The 10,162-nt window shown below is 48.3% G+C and overlaps 1 long non-coding RNA gene across 1 annotated transcript; it reads left to right on the forward strand.

Moving 5' to 3' along the window:
- The first annotated feature begins 4,769 nt into the window (after positions 1–4,769).
- On the forward strand, positions 4,770–9,444 carry LOC134402089 (uncharacterized). The gene is made up of 2 exons (XR_010025696.1): positions 4,770–4,925; positions 9,072–9,444. It is a non-coding gene; the product is annotated as an uncharacterized LOC134402089 (long non-coding RNA).
- Positions 9,445–10,162: the final 718 nt, after the last annotated feature.

Here is a 10,162-nt window from a genome sequence, read left to right on the forward strand (position 1 = left end):
TGACCAGATTTAAAAGAGGGCAGGGCACCTGCAGCTTTAATGTTGCGATGAAGAGGGGATTTCACCAGGTTCTCCATCTGTACAGCTGACACCTGCTGAAATCCCCTTTTCAAGTCAACTGTTAAAAGATACAGGAGCTCTGTCCTCCTTTTCATAGGGTCACCCTACTTGGGTTCCTTGCAGGAAAAAAGGCAGGATATAAATGCAGAACTAAATAAATAAATAAATAAATAAATAAAGCAAGCAAGCAAGCATTGGACAAGACCTGGGGAGCTGCTTCCAGACAGTGAGACTGTTTGCACGTGGGTTAAACAAGCCATGAGGGTGTTGTTTAAGCCACAATTCCGGGTGAAATTCCCTCTTCATGCCAACAGTTAAAGCTGCAGGAGCCCTGGCCTCTTTTTTATGTGGTCACTCTAGTATAGCTCCTGCAGCTATAACTATTGCAATGAAGAGGGGATTTCGCCAGGTGCTGCCTGCATACCAATAACACCTGCTGAAATTCCTTTTTCTAAACAAAATTGTTAAAGATGCAGGAGCCCAGTCCTCCTTTCTGGCTGGACATCAGGAAAAACTTCCTGACTGTTAGAGCAGTACGACAATGGAATCAGTAACCTAGGGAGGTTGTGGCCTCTCCCACACTAGAGGCCTTCAAGAGGCAGCTGGACAACCATCTGTCAGGGATGCTGTAGGGTGGATTCCTGCATTGAGCAGGGGGTTGGACTCGATGGCCTTTTAGGCCCCTTCCAACTCTACTATTCTATGATTCTTTGTGCCATTCAGCAATTCCATCTCGTCTTTCTTCTTAACAGATTTTCCCCAGAAAGTAAAAAAGTTGGACGAAGGAGAGGGAAAACACAGGAGGGATATGAGGGGAAGACGTTATGAACCTCTCTGCCCAGTGCGCCCCGTAAAATTCCCAGAATGAGACATTCTAAAAGCCTCCGCTGGAAGCACCTGTTGGCAGCTTCACACATTGTTTACATTTCTTTTACATGTAGCAAGGCAAGGGCGTTGGTTAGGGCTGGGAGGTGGCTGTTTAAGCCTGCCCCACTCCCCGGGGCCTTTTCCTCCATGTAAATCATTCCCCTCTCAACCTGCTGTTTGCCACACTAGGGAAAACAAAACAGTGCCCATATATTTTATCCATGCTCTCATAACCTCTCGTTTGGATTACAGCAATGCGTAGAGTGACCCCATGAAAAGGAGGCCAGGGCTCCTGTATCTTTAACAGTTGTATTGAAAAGGGAATTTCAGCAGGTGTCCTTTGTATATATGCAGCACCTGGTGAAATTCCCTCTTCATCACAACAGTTAAAGCTGCCCTCTTTTAAATCTGGTCACTCTAGTATAGCTCCTGCAGCTTTAACTGTTGTGATGAAGAGGAAATTTCACCAGGTTCTCAAAGGACACCTGCTGAAATTCCCTTCTCTATGCAGCTGTTAAAGATACAGGAGCCCTGTCCTCCTTTTCATATGGTCACCATAGCAATGCGTTATATGTGGGGCTGCCTTTGAAAACGGTCCGGAAACTTCAACTGGTACAAAACAGGGCAGCACAGTTACTAACACATCACGCCAGTCCTCTTCCAGCTTCATTGGCTGCCAGTCCAGGTCCGGGCCCGATTCAAAGTGCTGATATTAACATTGAAAGCCCTAAATGGCTTGGGGCCAAGGTATCTGGAGGAACGCCTCCTCCCATATGTACCTGCCCAGACCCTAAGGCCATCCTCCGGGGTCCTTCTCCGCGAGCCCCTGCCAAAGGAAGTGAGGCAGGTGGCTACCAGGAGGAGGGCCTTCTCTGCTGTGGCACCCCGGCTGTGGAACAAGCTCCCTAAGGAGGTTCGCCGGGCACCTACACTATATTCTTTCAGACGCCAGGTGAAGACCTTTTTATTCTCTCAGCATTTTAACAGTCTATAAATTTTAATTTTAGCTCGGCTGCTTTAAATTTGTATTTTAAATTTGTGTTTCCTGGCGTCCTGATTATGCTTTTACATTGTATTTTATATCATGTTTTTATACTGTTGTTTTATACTTTGAATGTTTTTAATTTTTGTGAACCGCCCAGAGAGCTCCGGCTATTGGGCGGTATGGAAATGTAATAAATAAATAAATAAATAAATAAATATTTCCCTACGTGACAAAGAGCAGATGGGGAGGGGTGAATTTGCATCAGGAAAATGGTGCAGAAGGGAAAAGCTTCCCTCCGCACGCAGACACACACAGAGAGAAACACACACCAGCACTGAAGTCCCATTCTATTTACTGTGACACATTAGACATCAGCAAAGAAGAGGACACGCACTGCCAAAATAGAGGGCAGGAGGAGGCACCGGATTGCACAAGAGCTGTATTCCACAGTCAGTTTCGAAGTGCAGTCGGTCGTGGTGACCGTGCTCGCAGCCACGATCCCATAAAGAGCCCAGAAATCCAGGCAGCTGCGTGGATCCATATCAACAAACCTGTTCTAATACCTTTGCTCTCCCCCGGGAAGCAGGTCTTTCGTAAGGCTAATGGGTGTAATTGCCCATTCGAGATCAGGCTGGCCCCAAATACTTTGCATTGCAACAGGCAACGAGGGGTGTGGCAGGAGATGTGAGTGTTCCTGCTAATTAAAAAGTGCCAAGGCTGGGCTCCTGCAAGCCCTGACTCCATGGCACCACCAATTGCACATGCTCATTGTTATTTATGGATGCACGTTCAGAAATACTGCCTGTAATTTAAACAGTAATAAAAGACATCTCGCCACAGTGGAGAAGAAGACTGGGACCGAGGGAGGGCTGTGTGGTGGGGCTGCGTGGGGGCTGTGTGGTGGGGCTGCGTGGGGGCTGTGTGGTGGTGCTGTGTGGGGACTGTGTAGCGGTTCTGTGTGGTGGGGCTGTGTGTGGGGGCTGTGGGGGGGCTGTTTGGTGGGGCTGTGTGGTGGGGCTGTGTGGTGGGGCTGTGTGGGCTGTGTGGTGGGGCTGTGTGGGGGCTGTGGGGGGCTGTGTGGTGGGGCTGTGTGGTGGGGCTGTGGGGGAGCTGTGTGGTGGGGCTATGGTGGGGCTGTGTGGTGGGGCTGCGTGGTGGGGCTGTGTGGGGACTGTGTGGTGGGGCTGTGTGGGGGCTGTGTGGTGGTACTGTGTGGGGGCTGTGTGGTGGTGCTGTGTGGGGGCTGGTGCTGGGGCTGTGGGGGCTGTGTGGTGGGGCTGTGTGTGGGCGCTGTGTGGTGGGGCTGTGTGGGGGCTCTGTTCCCTGCTGTGTGCACAGCAGGGAAACCGGGCCTCAAAGCGCGCTAAGGCCTCGTCTAGCAAGGCCCATAGAATCCTAGAATAGCAGAGTTGGAAGGGGCCTACAAGGCCATCGAGTCCAACCCCCTGCTCAATGCAGGAGTCCACCCTAAAGCATCCCTGACAGATGGTTGTCCAGCTGCCTCTTGAAGGCCTCTAGTGTGGGAGAGGCCACAACCTCCCTAGGTTACTGATTCCATTGTCATACTGCTCTAACAGTCAGGAAGTTTTTCCTGATGTCCAGCTGGAATCTGGATTCCTGTAACTTGAGCCCGTTATTCCGTGTCCTGCACTCTGGGAGGATCGAGAAGAGATCCTGGCCCTCCTCTGTGTGACAACCTTTTAAGTATTTGAAGAGTGCTATCATGTCTCCCCTCAATCTTCTCTTCTCTAGGCTAAACATGCCCAGTTCTTTCAGTCTCTCTTCATAGGGCTTTGTTTCCAGACCCCTGATCATCCTGGTTGCCCTTCTCTGAACACGCTCCAGCTTGTCTGCATCCTTCTTGTATTTGTTAAACTTAATTTTAACTTAAATTTAAATTTTACTGTTCTAACTTTGTATTTTAATCTTATATCAATTTTGCTGCGTGGTTTTATCCTGGTTGTGCTTTTTGTACTGTATGTTGTATTTGTGTTTTTAACCTGTTGGTTGTTTTATTATGGTTTTAATTTTTGTGAACCGCCCAGAGAGCTTCGGCTATTGGGCGGTATAAAAATGTAATAAATAAATAGATAAAAGAAAGAAAGAAAGAAAGCTCAAGAGTGATTGTGTGAGAGTAAGGAAAGCGTGTTTGTGAAGAGAGAAAGGATTGGATGGGAGGTTTTAAAAAGGTTTTGAAAAGTTTCATTTTGAAACAAAGTTTGTGAACCTTAAAATAAAATTTTATTCAGTTTGTTTAACTACCACAAAAATCCCACGTGTCTCTTTGGCATTTATCATCTGCAGTTATATACATTTAACACCCACTCTGACATTAAATCACCAGCAGCACATATAATTCACAGGGCTTTAATTTATTACTGAAATCCTTCTAATTTAACCCCTTTCTCCACATAGTTTGGAGGATGGCGGGGGTTGTCCCTCGCCTCAGGTTCCTCAAGTGGTGGGGCTTAGCTTGAGCAGGGAGTGTCCGCGGCCGGGCCTGGTGTTCAGAGCCTGTGTCGTGGCACCACCCTCCCAAGGAAGACCCTTCTTTCCAGGTGGCCAGAGCAACCAATGGCCGCTACTGCAGAAGGAGAAAACCGTCTACTCTCCTAGGGATAATGGTGGGCTCTGAGGACGTAGGCCAGTCATGGGGTCGGGGAGGCTAACACACTGGTGGCCCTGAGCTCTTCCCTAGATTCTGGTCCCAGGATTGCCAGCCAGGGTGCAGAACCCAGATTACAACATAGCCCACGGTGGCTGGGCTGATAGATGGATGCATTCGTCATGCTCCGTGCCTGGCGCACATAAGTTTCAGCTTACACGGCTGTGTCATTCCACTCGGTAGCCTCTCAAGGGCAGCGTCAGCTGGGAGGGTGTGAATTCTGCCGTTTGTGGAAATACGAGATAAGCGCTCCTCCTCCCCAGGACAGCAATGTGGAGAGAGCATTCACTGTGCTTTCCTACGCATGGAAGCAGGGCCGGTGCCAGACTATTTTGTGCCCTAGGCAAGGTGAGCTACTTGCACGCACACCCCAAATTGCGCAGAAGTCCGACCGTGCGCGCCGAGTGGAGAGCTGGGACTGGCTCACTTCGATTTGGGACCGAGCCGTCTGGAATTCACCGGGACTTACTTCCGTGTGAACGCAACCTGCTATGCAGCCTGGGGTCCCGATCCCCTCCGCACGTTTACTCGGGGGAATAAGGCCTCCGAGTAAGGAGGCATAGGCGGATCGGGCTGCACTAGTGCCTCCTGGTGCAAGGCTTTCTCGGATGCAAGTCCCGTTGATCCACGCACGCAGGATCGGGAAGCAGGAGAGTTTGCCTTGCGAGGAGTCCACAAGTCTCTTGCTTTCCTGGGGGAAGGGAGAGGGAGTCCCGCTTGCCCGCCTGCCTGGACATCGCGGCCTGTTTGAGGAGAGAGGTGAGGCGACCCAGTGCCCTTTCCTCAGGAGTAAGGCAGAGGCTGGCTTGGGCCAGGGTCGAGCTTGCCACGTGCTTTTTCTTCTTCGGGAGGCAGTGGCCTCCTGGCTCTGGGAGAGCAGCTTCCAGGCGGCTAGGGCAGCTCTGGGAGGGTGGCTTCCTGGGAGAAGTCCGAACATGGAGCCGCCCCCCCCACCCCAGCGTCCCTGGCTTCGCTTTGGCTGGGCGGGCGCAGGGCGCCATCTCACCCGCCCAGGCCCAGCCCGAATCTTCGGGCTGGGCTGGGCCAGCTCACAGCCAACAACGTGCGTGAGTGCTGTGTGGCGTCCGGCGCCCCTCTTAGCTTGGCGCTCTAGGCAGCCGCCTGAGTAGCCTCTATGGTAGCACCAGCCCTGCATGGAAGCCTTCCCCAGGGTAAAACCAGACACAGGTTTCAGCACATGGTTCAGGAAAAGAGGTGATTTTACACCCTTTCTTTGAGCCACTTTCCTGCTGAAAAGTCCCCTGACGCTGCTCTTCGCCCCAGTTTTTACAAAATTAAAAATCATTTTAAAAATGCTTTTGAAAGTCATTCCAAACCTTTGAGGTTGGATCCAGATTTAGGCGCTCGCTGAAGGTGCCTCCTCTTGATTCCTCCATGGGGAGGAGAGCGCACGGAAGCTGCCCACACCTACATCTGGATCCAACCCAATAATAAATATCTAGCATGTAGGTGATCATAACTTTTTCTCTTACTTTTGTGTAAATGTGCAGCGCTCGGATCTGGATCAGGACCACCAGGCACTGGTAGTGAGGGGGTTCAGCTTTCCTACCCAGCCACTTTTCTTCCTTCAAATTCAGCCCAGTGTGGTGAGAGCCGTTGTGGTGTAGTGGTTAGAGTGTCACACTGAAGCAAAGGAGATCTGGGTTCTAGTCCCTGTGCGACTGTGAAGATCACTGGGTGACTTTGGGTCAGTCGCTATGTTTCAGCCTCACCTACCACGCAGGGTTGTTGTGAGGATGAAATGGAGAGGAGGAGAAGGAGAAGGAGGAGGAGGAGGAGGAGGACCACCATGCAAGACACTTTGGGTTCCTAGGAGGACATAGAATCATAGAATAATAGAATAACAGAGTTGGAAGGGGCCTACAAGGCCATCGAGTCCAGCCCCCTGCTCAATGCAGGAATCCACCCTAAAGCATCCCTGACAGGTGGTTGTCCAGCTGCCTCTTGAAGGCCTCGAGTGTGGGAGAGCCCACAACCTCCCTAGGTAACTGATTCCATTGTCGTACTGCTCTAACAGTCAGGAAGTTTTTCCTGATGTCCAGCTGGAATCTGGCTTCCTTTAACTTGAGCCCGTTATTCCGTGTCCTGCACTCTGGGAGGATTGAGAAGAGATCCTGGCCCTCCTCTGTGTGACAACCTTTTAAGTCTTTGAAGAGTGCTCTCATGTGTCCCCTCAGTCTTCTCTTCTACATGAAGAATTGCTCAAGTTACAGGAAGCTGGATTTCAACTGGACATCAGGAAAAAACTTCCTGACTGTTAAGAGCAGTACGACAATGGAACCAGTTACCTAGGGAGGTTGTGGGCTCTCCCACACTAGAGGCAGCTGGACAACCATCTGTCAGGGATGCTTTAAGGTGGTTTCCTGCATTGAGCAGGGGGTTGGGCTTGATGGCCTTAGAGGCCCCTTCCAACTCTACTATTCTATGATTCTATGTTTAAAAATTGAATGAATCCTGCTCCTATCTAACTCTAACAACAGCAAGACAACCTGATCCCAGTTGCCTTTCATAGCCAGCTGGAGCACTGTTTGGGGTGTGTGGAAAGGCAGGACATAAAGTGAACGAATAAATTTAATGAATGAAACAGCAGGGCCTAAAGGGGTGCTGGGGAATTGAAGGCGAGCAACTGTACCTATGATGGGAAGCATCCCTTCCACCCGGTCGAACTGTAAAAAGAAGGAAAAATGAAAGGAAACATGTTTTCAGCAATGCCAACTATTGTCAGCTCTGGTGGTCCTCAGCGTTTGCCCGATCCTACCGTGTATTGCGGCTGGCTTCCCTTTGTTGTTTTATTGAGGTGTGTATCAAAATATTTGAAACCAATCTTTTCCACAAAATATCTCCAGGGTGAGCTAACAAGGCAGGTGGAAACAATACAATATCAACTGCCAAACACACACAAGATCAAACCTGTAAATGCCAACGAGAGGCAAGTGTTAAGCATTCCAGCAGAAACGAGAAAGGAAGCCAGTCAGGGCAAGCCAATAGCCACTTGGGATGGCCGGATGTCCCGTTTTACAGAGGACACCGAACAAGAAAGAGATCTTGGGGTTGTGGTGGACAGCTCGATGAAAAGGTCCACCCAGTGTGCGGCCGCTGTAAAGAAGGCAAACTCCATGTTAGGCGTTATAAGAACAGGAATCTTCGTCCATTTTTGTCTGCTGCCCCTTACGCCTGGAACGCTCTTCCAGAACATTTGAGAACTACAAGTTCAACCGCAGCTTTTAAAGCTCAACTAAAAACTTTTCTTTTTCCTAAAGCTTTTAAAACTTGATGTTGTGCAGACTTCTACTGTTACTTTCTACTGTTAGTTTTTCCTACCCTGTGCCTGCTTACCCTACCCTGTACCTGTTTGCATTCTCTTCCCCTCCTTACTGTTTTATTATGGTTTTATTAGATTGTAAGCCTATGCGACAGGGTCTTGCTATTTACTGTTTTACTCTGTACAGCACCATGTACATTGATGGTGCTATATAAATAAATAAATAAATAAATAAATAATAATAATAATAATAATAATAATAACAACAATAAAACGGCCAGTATCATACTGCCCTTAATGTGGATAGGGAGACAAATGTCAATTGAGTATTGTACCGCCCTTATACAAATCTATGGTGCGACCACACTTAGAATACTGTGTACGGTTCTGGTCACCACACTGAAAAAAGGTTATTATAGAGCTGGAAAAAGTGCAGAAAAGGGCAACTCAAATGATTAATGGGCTGGAACATCTCCGCTACGAGGGAAGGTTACATCAACTGGGATTGTTTAGCTTGGAAAAAAGGAGGCTGAGGGAGACATGACAGAGGTGGACAAAATTATGCATGGTGTTGTGGAGAATGTGGACAGGGAGGCATTTTTCTCCCTCTCCCATAATACTAGAACCCAGTGGGGTCATCCCATGAAGGTGATTGGTGGGAGATTCAGGATAGATGAAAGGAAGGACTTCTTCACACAGCGCATAGTTAAATTATGGAACTCACTACCACAAGATGTGGTGATGGCCACCCATTTGGATGGCTTTAAAAGGGGGTTGGATAAGTTCCTGGAGGCAAAGGCTATCCATGGCTACTAGCCCTGATGGTTACATGCTACTTCCAGTATCCAAGGCAGTAAGCCTGCGTGCACCAATTGCTGGGGAACATGGGTGGGAGGGTGCTGTTGCAGAATGTTCTGCTTTGTTGGTCCCTGGCCAACAGCTGGTTGGCCACTATGTGAACAGAGTGCTGGACTAGATGGACCCTCGGTCTGTTGTGCAGACTTTATACTGTTAGTTTTACCCTACCCTGTGCCTGTTTGCATTCTCTTCCCCTCCTTATTGTTTTACTATGATTTTATTAGATTGTAAGCCTATGCGGCAGAGTCTTGCTATTTACTGTTTTACTCTGTACAGCACCATGTACATTGATGGTGCTATATAAATAATAATAATAATAATAATAATAATAATAATAAATGTTCTTTTAACAGTCCTCTATTGGAAGGCCTCCTCTATTTCAGAGATGGGCGCCTTGCGTCCCTCCAGGTTTTCGGCCGACAACTTCCATCAGCCTCCACCATGGGCTATGCTGACTAGGGCAGATGCAATTTGAGGACCAAAACGATTGGAGGGCCATCAGTTACCCACCCTGCTCTGTTTGAAGGGCTGTCCGGACCCAATCCAGACTGAAGATAGCAAAGCACAAGAAGCCATAGCAAAAGAGACAAAGGGGCTTTGACGTTGCCCGTCATCCAAGTTGATCAGCAGACCGAGCTGCAAATAGACACATCCCCTGGTCCCAGTCTTCCCTACTATGGTGAGATATATTGCATTTCTATTTAAATTAAAGTAATTACTTCTAAAGTTGCATCTTTGCGTATTAATTAGCATATGCATTTTTCTTCTTCTTTTTTGCAATGAGTGACTGGCCACCCTCCCTCTGGTAGAGGGCAATCTTGGCCTGGTGTATAAAAACTGATAAGGAAGGACTGAGAACTTCCTTAGGGAGGGAGTTCCACAGATCCAGTGCTACTGCAGAGGAAACAGTGAGGTGAGCTTTTCTTCAAGAAGCTGTTAATTATCGGTTAATCTGCTGTATCTATTGTCACAGAATTGAGCACTACATGTCATGAAGAGCATTTCCTTTCCTGCTTTTCTGCTACATAACCATTGGGTGGCACTGTGGTACAGTGTAATACTGCAAATGCACAAGAGCAAATCACACTTTGTTTCGCTTTCACTATTAAACGCCACATTTTTTTCCTGCTCTAGCAAGAACTCACAGAAAGTGCTGGTTAGTCAGAGAAGCAAAACTGGAAGATCATGTCATCATCAAAGAACCCATAAACAATGTAGAATAGTCCCCTGTCCCGTTACATCCTGTCTCGTTTCAGTTCAAATAACAGCAACAGTTTGACTGGGTTCAGACCACACGATAACCCATGGTGGTTTAAATAGTCGACGGTTGGTTATTTAACCCACCATGGGTTATCAAGTTGTGTGGATGAGTTTTTTTAACCAACAGTTGGCTATTTAGCCAGAATAACCAACGCAAATAGCCAACGCTGTGCAGAGTTGGCCA

The sequence above is a fragment of the Elgaria multicarinata genome, chromosome 8 (assembly GCF_023053635.1).
Source record: "Elgaria multicarinata webbii isolate HBS135686 ecotype San Diego chromosome 8, rElgMul1.1.pri, whole genome shotgun sequence".
Classification (NCBI taxonomy): Eukaryota; Metazoa; Chordata; class Lepidosauria; order Squamata; family Anguidae; genus Elgaria; species Elgaria multicarinata.